At 43.2% G+C, this 13029-nt stretch overlaps 1 long non-coding RNA gene across 1 annotated transcript; it reads left to right on the top strand.

Moving 5' to 3' along the window:
• Positions 1 to 1226: 1226 nt before the first annotated feature.
• On the top strand, positions 1227 to 5617 carry LOC138444331 (uncharacterized). Its single transcript, XR_011258435.1, has 4 exons — positions 1227 to 1354; positions 3145 to 3317; positions 4216 to 4400; positions 5370 to 5617. It is a non-coding gene; the product is annotated as an uncharacterized lncRNA (long non-coding RNA).
• Positions 5618 to 13029: the final 7412 nt, after the last annotated feature.

The following is a 13029-nucleotide window of genomic DNA, read 5'->3' as shown; positions in this document are numbered from 1 at the left end:
ACATGTCCTCCTTAGAGAAGACTTTTCTGACCACTCAAACCAAATTAGGTACCTCTCTTACCCCACCAACTCTCTATTGTGTTTCTCTGCTTTTATTTTCTTTTGAGCACTTCCCCCAATCTGAAATTCTTAGTTTTCTTGCTTGTTGCATGCCTTTCACACTAGGATGTGAGCTCCATGAGAAAGGAGCCTTAGCTAGTGTGTTCATGGCTGTATGTCCAGTGTCTAGAACAGCAGAACTATAATAAACACTGTGAGATCTAAAAATTAACAAGGTGGCTCTAGAGGCAGCATGGAAAAAATGTAGGCCTGGGAAACTAATCTGGCTCAGTGATTACCCAGCTGCTACATCATAGCAAGTCACTGCGCTTTGGTTTTCTCACCTTTCAAGTAAGGAAATGGGTATTTTGTGGCATCTTACAGTATGGTAATTCTATGAAGTTGTAAATTATTCATATAATTCAAGAGTGATTTTTCAAAGAGATGAAGTTTACCTCAGTGCAAACTCTTTCCCTGTTTTTTTTTTTTTTTTCCATTTGGGATGGGTATAAATTCTAAAAAGTACCATACACTTTTTAATTTTTAATCAAAATAAACAGACCACCTTTGCCTTCTTATTGAGCCAAAGTTTTCATTCATAAAAGTGAATATTGTAGCATGTTGCAAGGAAAATATTGGGAATGTTAGTTTCTATTAATTGATAGTTCTCCTTATTATGGGTCACATTTTCCTGCTTTTTCACATACTAACAATCTTTGATCGGATGTTGTACTTTATGAATGTTATGTTGTTGAATTCTGGATTTTGTTGTCTTCTTTGATAGAGGGTTGAATTTTGTTCTAACAAGCCGTTAATTTATTTGTTGATCAATGTGGTCCTTTCAAGAGATGGTTTTGATCCTTGTTAGGATGGGTCTAGAGTAGCCTTTACTCAAGGTTAGACTCACCCTTCTCCTAAGATGTGACCTTCCTGGGTCTCTACCGACTGACTGCCTGGAGTGTTTTGTGAGATCGCTCCACCTGGCTGGTCAGAACTTTAACATCTCATAGTCCCATTTGAGTTTCGGTAGTTGTTTAGTTCACAGCACCCCAGTGGTTGCTCTTGCTCTAATAGTTGTTCTTTGCCCAGCCTTGTGGAATCTTGCCCCACACAAGAAAACAGCTTAATAATCAGCCAGAGATTCCTAAAGCCCCCTAAGCACGTGTCTGCAGGGTTCCTTCCTCTCCAGTGCTTTGCCCCACGAATGCGATTCACTTCAGAAGCCTGATCACTGTCTTGTCAGCTCACCAAGAGGACTGTGCTCTGAGTACCCCCTCCCTGCACCTCAGTGGGTAAAGGACCTTCAAGCAGAAAGGTAGGGCTACTGAGGGATTTATCTCATTTGTTTTCCTTCTCTTGAGGATCGCAGTCCTGTCTCGTATCTGAGAACAACTATTTTATACATTTTTGCCAGTTTGAGAGTTGTTTACAATGGGAGACTAATATGGTATGACAATGGCTAGAAACGGAAGTTGCCTCCTCTAGTGCATTCAAGGTATGTAAAATCTATCCGTCACCAAACAAAATGACCCCAATGTGCTATATCTTTAAAAAATTTTTTGGGGGGAAAAATATGATGGTTTATAAAGTTCAAAGAAATTCAAAAGATACAAACTGATGTAATAACTAGATATATACCTGGTGTAAGTCACTAAGTCACAGAGTATCAGGATTAAATAAAATAATGACCAACATTGCAGGCCCAGTGACTGGAACATGAGTATTTGATAACTGTGTCCTTCTCTATCTTATGGGGGATGCTTAAAGTCAAGTCCTATTTTAAAATCATTTGGTGAACTAGTTATTTAAAGAATTCCTGTGGTGAATCTTTTTCCAAAGCAAAAGATCCTTTTGTGAAATGTGTAAACTCCTCCTAATCTTTCTGTAAATATAGATTTTTATATATTTGGTTGGCTTAATGTGCTCTGTGAGGAATTTGTTTGCTAAGGCTCAGTGTGGGTGTGGGTATGGATGTATGTTTGGGAAATGGTTAAGAAAGAAGGGATTTTGTTGTACTGTGTCACAAACCTTGTTGGTTTGGGTAGAAGCCATGGGGTTTTAGAACTGGGTTTTGAATGAGATGATTAGACAATAACAAATGCAGGGTGGGAAATCCCTAGACTGCACAAAAGTGGAGATGATATACCAGTTTCTGTTGCTTGGATTTTCACAGATCATTTTTCCAAGAACCTGGAAAGAATCTTGCCAGGTCAAGTCTTGGCCATGGCAGTTCACTCCCCTAGTCATTTATTCACGTAGCTAGTACATATTGCATGCCGGGTACTATTCTACGTGCTGGAGACACATCGGTGGACAGCATACCTGCTTTCAGAGAACTTATGTTCTAAGGGGAAGCTATCAAATAAACAAATGATGTGCCGAGAGAGAGCACAAGGTAAGAGTGTTAGAGAACAGCCTAGGCTAGTAAGAAATGAGGTGAAGTCGCTCAGTCGTGTCCGACTCTTTGCGATCCTGTGAACTGTAACCTACTAGGCTTCTCCATCTATGGGATTCTCCAGGCAAGAATACTGGAGTGGGTTACCATTTCCTTCTCCAGGGGATCTTCCCGACCCAGGGATCGAACCCGGGTCTCCCGCATTGGAGGCAGACGCTTTAACCTCTGAGTCACCAGGGAAGCCCATGCCTTTTTGATATTGGGAGGGGGCACCCAGAAAGATACACTTGAGCAGAGACCAAGAGAAAGAAGGAGGGGAGCCGATGAACCATCTCTGAGGAAGCAAGGACTGCAAAGGCCTGAGGTGGGAGCAGCATCACTAGGGTGTGGAGGATGAGCAAGGAGGCCATAATGTTGAGAGTGAAGTCAAAAAATGGTGAGATGTGAGGAGAGGAAGGTAAGAGATGAGGACTGAGGTTGGAGAGCACCAGATTGGATATCTTGTGGGCCAGGGCAAGGGCTTTGGATTTTATTCTGGATAAGACAGGATGCATTGGAGAGTGAACTGCAGAAGGAGAGGATCTCATGTTTTTAAAGGATCACTCTGGCTGTAGAGAAGAAACAGGTGAGAAGATGAGTAACGTCGCTCTTGCAGTAGTACTGATGAGATCTGTCAGCGGTTTCTTTTTTTTTTTTTTTTTTTTTGTCAGCGGTTTCGACCAGGATGAGAGCAGCAAAGCTGGAGAGAAAGGGTCAGACTCTGCAGACATTTCAAAGGAGAATCTGACAATGTGTGTTAATGGATTGGATGTGGGATAAGAGAAAAAATGCAAAATCAAAGCTGACATCTGAGCAATTGGAAGAATGGCACGGCCATTTCTTGGTAGGAATGGATGGAATGGGGGCAGTGAGAGGTGGAAGAGAAGGTCAAGAATTCTATTTTGAATATCAGGTTCATTTCTACATATCAAAGCAGAGATGCTGAGAAGGCAAATATATATCCAGGTTTGGCGTTCTGGGAAGCATTTTCAACTGGAGATGCAAATTTAGAACCATCAGCATAAAGATGGTATGGAAAGCCATAGAATGGGACAAGGCTCCCTAGTAAGTGAGTTAGTTCAGTATTTAGGGTCAGGATAAAGAGGATGTTACAAGGAGTGCAGCCATGAAATTAAAAGACATTTGCTCCTTAGAATGAAAACTATGACAAACCTACACAGCCTATTAAAAGACAGAAACACATCACTTTACCAACAAAGGTCCATCTAGTCAAAGCTATGGTTTTCCCAGTAGTCATGTATGCATGTGAGATTTGGACCATAAAGAAGGCTGAGCATTAAAGAAGTGATGCTTTTGAATTGTGCTGGATAAGACAAGGAGATTAAACCAGTCAATCCTAAAGGAAATCAACCCTGAGTGTTCATTGGAAGGACTGTTGCTAAAGCAAAGCTCTAATACTTTGGCCATGTGATGTGAAAAGCCAACTCATTGGGAAAGACCCTGATGCTGGAAAAGATTGAAGGCAAAAGGAGAAGAGGGCAGCAGAGGATGAAAGGATTAGATAGCATCACTGGCTCAGTGGACATGAATTTGAGCAAACTCCAGGAGATAGGGGAGGACAGAGGAGCTTGGCACGCTGCAGTCAATGGGGTCCCAAAGACGTGGGGACACCTCAGTGAATGAACAGCAACAACAAAAGGGGGATGCAGCAAGTAGACCAAGACAGAGCAGTTACTCCAGAGAGACTAACACTCATGTTACTGATTGTCTCTGATCCCCAGGCTCTTCTTCCGTAGAGAAGAGATAACTCTCAGCTGTGATGGTTAAATGAGTTAAAGTTTGGTCCAGCTATGTGCAGCCCACTGAGAGAGAAATTTTCTCTTTTCCCAATGGATACATCCCCCATGTTCTCAGCGCTGAACATCATAGATCCAGATGGAATCATTTCTCAAGCTTCTCTGAGATGGTGAGTATCACTCTGTGGCTATGAGAGCTGGTTGTCTTGCTAGCTCATAGGGACACCCAAAGCCTGCTTTCACAGAGCTGACAACAGAATCGTCCTGAAGCTATGAGAGGCTGGTGTCTGTGTGGGATGGCTGAAGAAGTGTGAGGCAGGAGAGAAATAGGCTAAGGAGGACCACTAGGGAGAATGTAGGGGTACAGGAATGTGTCTCCACCCAGGCACCCATCTCCCAGCCACTTTGCCTGTCAGTGACTGTGCCCTTAACTGACTTCCTCTGAGGGAATTTCCCTCACGACCTGCCAAGGTCATGCCCCATTCCTGGGAGCAGTCTGCAATCAAGGATTGGAAGAGGTATAGTATAATGTCCTGGGCCCTGGCCTCCAGACAGTAAAGCTCTGATGGGCCGTCTGGGTGTGCTTCTCTATAGGAACAGCTGAAAGGTTTGTTAGCTACAGTGTGCCCTACATGTGAACCTTCAAGTAGCGAGCTTTCAAAGATGCAAACATGTGTTTGCATGTCCACTCGCGTGAGTTAGTTCGTGTGTCTGGTGTACATTGCCACATGCATGCATCCTCTACTTTTGTGTGCTTTTGTGTACTTGACTGTATACAGTAGTGCAGTACCTTTATTTCAAGCCCAGAATGTCCAGAAACAAAGAGTAAAAGTGATATAGCTGGCACTGCTAAGAAGCACCAAGTGATAACCATGGAAACAAAAGTGAAAATAATTGAGCGAGTAGAGCAAAAAGAGGAAGAAGTAACTAAAGAACTGAAGAGGTTCACGATGCAGGAAATGGCAAGGGGCTTTTCTCTATTTCAGGAGGCACTGTTAGTTTTTGAGGCACAAGACCTGAATGTAGAATAGTTCATGAAAATTGCAGTAGCCATTCAGAGCGCTACTGTCACCTACGACGAGAGAAAAAGAGCTACTACCCAGATATCACTGGATCTTTTTTTTTTTTCTTTTTTCTAGAGGGTAGCTAGAATTGAATCCAGCAAGGAAACAGCACCTGTGCCATCAATGTAAAGGCATGAGTAAAATTGCAGTTCGCCCTCCGTCTCCTATTGCGACGTTCAACTCTGCCGTCTTCCGCACCCTCTCTACCCTCCAGGCTGTAACTCTTCTTGCTGCCCACTCGGTGCCACTCCCTGTACTCCAGCTGCTGTACTGTACTGTACCTTTCAAGGCACTGTACTGTGAAAATGAAAATGATGTCTGTATTTCTTGTGTTGTTTGTTTATGTATTATTTGTGTGAAAAGTATTATAAACCTATCACAGTGTAGTACTCCCTGGTGGCTCAGTGGTAAAGAATCCATCTGCCATGCAGGAGGTGTGTGTTCGATCCCTGGGTGGGGAAGATCCCCTGGAAAAGGAAATGGCAACCCACTCCAGTATTCTCGCCTGAGAAATCCCATGAACAGAGGAGCCTGGCAGGCTACCGTTCATGGGGTTGCAAAAAGAGTCAGTCACCACATAGCTTCTAAACAACAACTACCTATTTACAGCGCAGTACTGTATAGCCAGTTGTGTTAGTTGAGTGAAAGAAAGTGAAGTTACTCAGTCGTGTCCAACTCTTTGCTACCCCATGGACTGTAGGAGCTACCTACCAGGCTCCTCCATCCATGGAATTTTCCAGGCAAGAATCCTGGAGTGGGTTGCCATTTCCTTCTCCCGAATTGCATGCAGACGCTTTACCATCTGAGCCACCAGGAATGCCATGGTGAGTTGAGTACCTAGGCTAACTTCATCGGACTGATGAACACTCTCAGAACGGAACTCTCTCGTGTGTAGGGGCTTACTGTACATGGCAGTTCAACTCCCTCTGTCAGTCCGGCCGCCCTCACTCCTCCCAGCTGTTTGGCCTGAGAGTGCTCCTTAATTAACCTCCTGCCTGCAAATCTCACCGTCTTGTCATCTGTTTCTCAGCGTACCTGAGCTATGAGAGTTGGAATAGAAAGTAGCTTTAGGAAGCAGGCTCTAAAATGGGATTTCAAACTGACTCATTCATTGGCAGGTTGGCTATGAAGCTCCTGCAATAGTGGTAGATGAAGTGCTCATAGCCTCTGGCAATATATAGCCACCGCCGCCCCCCACCCCCACCCCCGTCACTAGTGGCAGATGAAATACTCATAGCCTCTGGCAATACGTAGCAGTCAATTGTTAAAATCAGGGTCAAGTTGTAACAAATCCCACCTGGGGAAGTGCTGGGCCTGCAAAGAGAAGAAAGGAGCTTCAGGACCTGGCCAGTCTGTGCTGACAGAAACTGAGAGTGTGGATGGGGCTGAATTCTGAACCTCCTAGGTCGGGGGGCGGGGGAGGGGGGGGGCAAGGGGGGGGCGGGGGGTGAGAAGCAGGGGGCTGGGAAGAACAGAATGTTGGATAAAAGAAAGTATATTACTTATCTATTGTTGCATGATAATACTCCCATGGGCTTAGTGGCTTAAAACAATATTCATTTCTTTTTCTTAGAGTTTCTGTAGCTCAGGGGTTCTGGCACATCTTAACTGGGTCCTCTGCAAGGCTGCAGTCAAGGTGTCAGCCAGGAGTGGGATTTTATTCGAAAACTTGACTGGGAAAGGATCCACATGGTTGTCAGCAGGATTTAGGTCCTTTCTGACTGTCTGACTGAGGGCTTCAGTTGCTCCTGGATGTCTGCCTCAGTTCTTTGCTGTGGCCCCTTCCTGGGGGCAGCTCATGACATGGCAGCTTGCTTCTTCAAAGTCACCGAGGGAGAGAGACACCTGGAGGGGTGCTTATTCATCCTACAAATGTGCGTTGCCTCCTGGCTATGCAATCCTCTGTGTCAAGTACTGCTTTATGCTGGTATACAAGGTAGACCAAGATAGATGTCACAATATTGTGTAAAGTAATCACACGTATCTCAGCATGCAGGTCACACCCAGGGGAGGGATTACACAAGTGTGTGAGCACCAGAAATCAGGATCGTGGAGGTCACAGCAAGTCTTTTGCCACAGAGAGTTTATTGATAGCCTTCTCCCATGATACAGGATGGAGCACCCTGGCAAGGACCCTGGGAAGCAGTGCTAACATGCTGCAAAGAGAAAGCAACGTTCCACATTAAGTGGAGGTTAAATGTCACACTGCTGTGGCAGATGGTAGAAGAAGACTGCAAAGCATGCAGGAGGGGCTGCTTCATATGAGATGGGAAAACCCAACGGCTCTGTTCTTCAAGGGGGCCTAGAGGACTCTGTGTTTACCAAAGTGATAAGTAATGCACGAAGGAGAAAGATGCTGGGTGTGTGCTACAGAGGCTGTGGCCTGACAAGGGAGAGAGGGGCAGAAGTGGTGAGGAGTAGCTGGATTCTGGACAAGATTTGTTGACAGGCTGAATGTGGGGTGTGAAAAAAGGAGAGGAGTAAGGGCTGACTCTAAGGTTTTGGGGCCGAGCAACAGAAGAATAAGGGTACATTTACTGAGCTGAAGAAAACTGTAAGAAACAGCTTTGTGGGTGTTAAAAAAACCAAATTTAGCTTGAGTAAATTTTAAGGATCATGTTGGCTTATTCAATGATTCATGAGTCAAAAAGCATCCGATCCAGCTGATATTAATAGAATAACTCTGAGAAGCTGTATAAAAGGAGAGACTTTTACAAGCAGGAGGGAGCAGGAACAAGTTTTTCTAGGCAAGAGAGCAGATTGGTTATCACAGGGTTACTTTCCTTTAGGGGATGGCAGGGGTCTAGCAGGCTGATTACCTAACTAGTGTTGATCAGGGGATTCTTGATTGACTGGTTTTAAAATTCCACTTCTGGGAGAGCTGAAATTGCAATTAAGTCTCAGTTTGGTGATGTGTGGCTTAGCATAAGAAACCCCAGTTTGGGTCTGTTGTCTTGTTTTTAACATGGAGAAATCAAGAGTTAAGAGTGAGACGTCTGTTAGACATTCATATGGAGACGTGAATAGGCAGTTGGATATATGAGTCTAGAGTTCAGGAGAGGTCAAAGTAATAGATTGAAACTTGGGAGTTATCAGCTTATGGATGTACAGACCATCCATAGGGATCAGATGACATCACCTAGAGAGGAAGTGTAGATAAAGAAGGGGTTAGAGAAATTGAGCCCCAGAGCATTCCAACATTTGGAGACTGAGGACTGGGGAGACGAGAAAGCCAGGGTCTATCATAAGACTAACGTGGGAAAGGAGAGAGCTGCAAGAAAGGAGGGGGAGAGACTAGGCTGCAAGAAGGAATGCTGGTTGGGAGAATCATCTAGTGTCAAGAGCTTCAGAGTGGAGGGTTTTAAACACGGTTGAGTGCTGCAGCTCTGTGGAACAGGCTGTGGCAGGACCAACTACCCAGGAGAGGCAGAGTGCTCAGGGTGCAGCCAGGGCTCAGAAGTAGCAAGTCATGATGGGACAAACCAGAGAAGAGGCTGGGCATGTAGGGATTCTATTGATGATGGATAGAGAGATTCCTCCTCTCTCCCCTTGCCCCTTCCCCAGGCCACTAGAGAGCTTTCAGCTAATTTCCAGATTATTGCTTTCCTACCTATGCCCCCATCTTCCCAAGAGAATGACTCAGACTTTGGTAGAGACTGTTGTACTCAGAAGTTCTGAAGACCAGGGGACTGAAGGAAGGAAAAGATTTTGAGATTAGGATCTAAGAGATTAGATCCTAACAATAGCTGGGCTGGAGGAGAATATGGAAATGTGATAGGGGTGGGCTTGAGAAAGAAGGGAAGTGAGGAAGGTGGTAAAGAAGTGTCTAGATTGATCTAGATTCTTGTGGAGCTGGACAGAATTGGGGTAGAGAAAAGACAGTATGAAAAGTCCTGCAGGGTTTATGAATGGACTCCCTTGAAGGTCAAAACATGGAACAAATGAAAGTCCTTTTCAATAATTTCTTCATTACTTTCTTGAATGCAGCAGTGCTTGGGGTGGAGCTTGTGGGTACTGACTAGGGTAGAATTTAAAATGGATAAAGATAATTGGACCCCACCACAAGCCAAGGTTCTGGTCCCTGAAAGAGGCAAAAATCAGGTAAGGTAATTCTTATAGAATATTATCATGAAAAAAAAAAAAAGAATATTATCATGACAGACTTACCCAAGCTTATTCATTCATTCATCAATCCATACATCAATCAACCAACCAATCCAACAATCCCTATAATGTCAGCTCCAGGGGTCTGGGATTTTTATCTCATTTTCTCTTCTATCTCCAACACCTGGAGGGGTGCTCATTCATCCTACAAATGTGCGTTGCCTCCTGGCTATGCTATCCTCTGTGTCAAGTACTGCTTTATGCTGGTGTACAAGGTAGGCATCTTCCTGTGCTGCCCTTATGTTCTAACTCTCTACTGGTATCACAAATGAACAAATACCTTTATAATTATAAGATGTGGTTTTGTTAAACGCTATAAAGGAAATACACATGTCGATGGGCTAAAGAGTAATGAGTGTCTTGAATTACATTGGTTAAAATAGGCCTCTCAGCTCAAGCCTGAAGGAGACGTGGCCATCCATAGTGGTAGGAGAAGGAATGGTTATTTTCTAAAGACAACAGCAAGTATGAAGTATGTAAGGACTGAAAGGATGGGCACATCATTTTATTGCACTATCAGTGTTATTTTTCCAACAGGATGTGTTCACTTTGTGTCTGTCACATTTTGGTGACTCTTGAAATATTCCACGATTTTTCATTTTGATAATATTTGTTTTGGAGATCTGTGGTGTTACTATTGTAATTGTTTTTAAGTGCAACGAATCGTGTCCCTTTAAGATGGAGAACTTAATTGATAAATGTGGTGTGTGTTCCGGGGCTTCCCATGTGGCTCTAGTGGTCAAGAACTCACCTGCTAATGCAGGAGACATAAGAGAGGTGGGCTCAGGGTTCAGTTCCTGGGTTGGGAAGATTCCCTGGAGGAGAGCATGGCAACCCACTCCAGGATACTTGCCTGGAGAATTCCATGGATAGAGGAACCTGATTGGCTCTAGTCTATAGGGTCGTAAAGAGTCAGACACGACTGAATGTTTGTGTTCTAAGCACTCCACCATCCGGCCCTTTCCCCCATTTTTCTCCCTTCTTGTGCCTCCCTATTCCTTGAGGCACAACAATGTTGAAATTAGGCTAACTAATGCCCCTACAATAGCTTCTAAGTGTTTAAGTGAAAGTAAAAGTTGCAAGTCACTCACTTTAAATCAAAAGCTAGAAATGATTAAGCTTAGTGAGGAAGGGGCGTCAAAAGTTGAGATAGGCTGAAAGTTAGACCTCTTGCGCCAAACAGTCAGTCAAGCTGTGAATGTGAAGAAAAGGTTCTTGGAGGAAATTAAAAGTGCTACTCCAGTGAACACTCAGATGATAATTAAGTGAAACAGTGTTTTTGCTGATAATGGGGAAAAGTTTTAGTGGTCTGGTTAGAAGATTAACCAGTCACAACATTTCCTTAAGCCAAAACCTAATCTAGAGCCAGGGCCTCACTCTCTTCAATCCCATGAAGACAGAGAGGTGAGGAATCTGGTGAAGGAAAGTGTGAAGCTAACAGTTGGTTCACGTGGTTTAAGAAGCCATTTCTGTAATATGAAATTGCAAAGCGAAGCAGCAAGTGTTGATATAGAGCTTCAGCAGGTTATCCATATTTAGCTAAGATAGTTAATGAACATGGCTATGTTAAACAACAGATTTTCCTTTTTTTTTTTTTTGGCTAAACTGCGTGGCTTATGGGATCTTAGTTCCTTGACCAGGGATTGAACCCTGGGCCCTTGGGAGTGAGAGGGCAGAGTCCTAACCACTGGACTGCCAGAGAATTCCTAGATTTTCAATGTAAATGAAACAGCCTTTATTAGAGGAAGATGCCATCCAGGTCATTAATAACTAGAGAGAAGTCAATGTCTGGCTTCAAAGGTCAGCCCAACTCTTTTGCTAGGGGTGAAGTAGCTGGTGAATTGAAGTTGAAGCTAATGCTCATTTACCATAGGGCCTTTGAATTAGGCTAAATTTATTCTGCCTGTGCTCTCTCTAAATGAAATGAAAGAGCCTGAATGAAAGCACATCTGTTTACAACATGATTTACTGAATATTCAACTCCCACTGTTGATTTGAAAGAAAAGATTCCTTTCAAAATATTACTGCTCTTTGACAACACACCTGGTCACCCAAGAGCTCTGATGGAGATGTACAGTGAGATTAAGGTTGTTTTCCTGCCTGCCAACACAATGTCCATTCTGCAGCCCATGAATCATGGAGTAATTTTGACGTTCAAGTCTTATTTAAGAAATATGTTTCATAAAGCTATAGCTGCCATAGAGAGTGATTCCTGGGATGGGGCTGGGCCAAGGAAATTGAAAGCCTTCTGGAAAGGATTCACCATTCTAGATGCTATTAAGAACATTAGTGATTCACAGAAAGAGGTCAAAATATCAACATTCATAAGGATTTGAAAGAAGTTGATTTCAACCCTCATGGATGACTTGGAGGGCTTCAACTTCAGTGGAGGAAGTGACTGCAGATGTGGTGGAAAGAGCAAGGGAAAGAATTAAAACTGGAGCCTGAAGATGGAACTGAATTGCTGCAATCTCATGGTAAAACTTTAACAGATGAGGAGTATTTCTTACGGAGGAGCAAAGAAAGTGGTTTTTTGAAATGAAATCTACTCCTGGTCAAGATGCTATAAAGACTGTTGAAATGAGAATAAAAGATTTAGAATATTACATACTCTGAGTTGAGAAAGCAGTGGCAGGGTTTGAGAGGACTGACTCCAATTTTGAAAAAGAGGTTTACTGTGGGGAAAATCCCATCAAACAGGATTGTATGCTACAGAGAAATCATTCGTGAAAGGAAGACTCAATCTATGTGGCAATCATCGTCTTATTTTAAGAAATTGCCACAGCCACCCCAACCTTTAGTAACCACCACTCCGATCAGTTAGCGGCCATCAACATCAAGGCAAGACCTCCACCAGCAAAAATATGACTCACTGAAGGCTCAGATGATGGTTAGCAGTTTTAGCAATGAAGTATTTTTTAATTAAAGTGTATACATTGCTTTTTTTAGACATAATGCTGTCGTACACTGAATGTAAACATAACTTTTTATGCACTGGGAAACTGAAAAATTCCTATGACTCACTTCATTGTGATATTCACTTTATTGCAGTGGTCTGGAATTGAACCCACACTATCTCCAAGGTATGCCTGTATATTTATACTTTTTAATGAGAAAGTTGTGACCAGTCACTGGACTGAGGTTTCAGTTCTGCATCTTCCAGTTGTCTCTCTCTGGCTTTCCAATAGTTAACATTTATGAATGACAGTATTTCTTTCAATCTTTTCCAATCTGAAGGACACAACATGGTCCTTCACTGTTTTAATTGCATTGCTTTGACAATATTGGGGCTGGTGGTAAACATCTTTTCAGGTGTTTATTGGGTGTTTGTTTTCCTTTCATGAACTGCCAGTTCATCTTCCCACCAATATATTTGGGATTTGTCGTATTTTTATTGATCCATTAAAAGTATTTTAAATTCATTCCACTTCAAAAGTAAATAATTTTACATTACTTCTGCCAAGAGAGAAAGAGTCACCAAATGTCACATGTCAGTATTAGGATGTGAGCCCACTGGAAAGGTTGAGGATCACTGCTGGAGATGGCATGCCTGCAAATTGACTTTTTGTTC

This window comes from Ovis canadensis, chromosome 1, assembly GCF_042477335.2.
Source record: "Ovis canadensis isolate MfBH-ARS-UI-01 breed Bighorn chromosome 1, ARS-UI_OviCan_v2, whole genome shotgun sequence".
Classification (NCBI taxonomy): Eukaryota; Metazoa; Chordata; class Mammalia; order Artiodactyla; family Bovidae; genus Ovis; species Ovis canadensis.
Note: the sequence above shows the minus strand (reverse complement) of the source record. Positions and strands in the feature narration are given on the sequence as shown.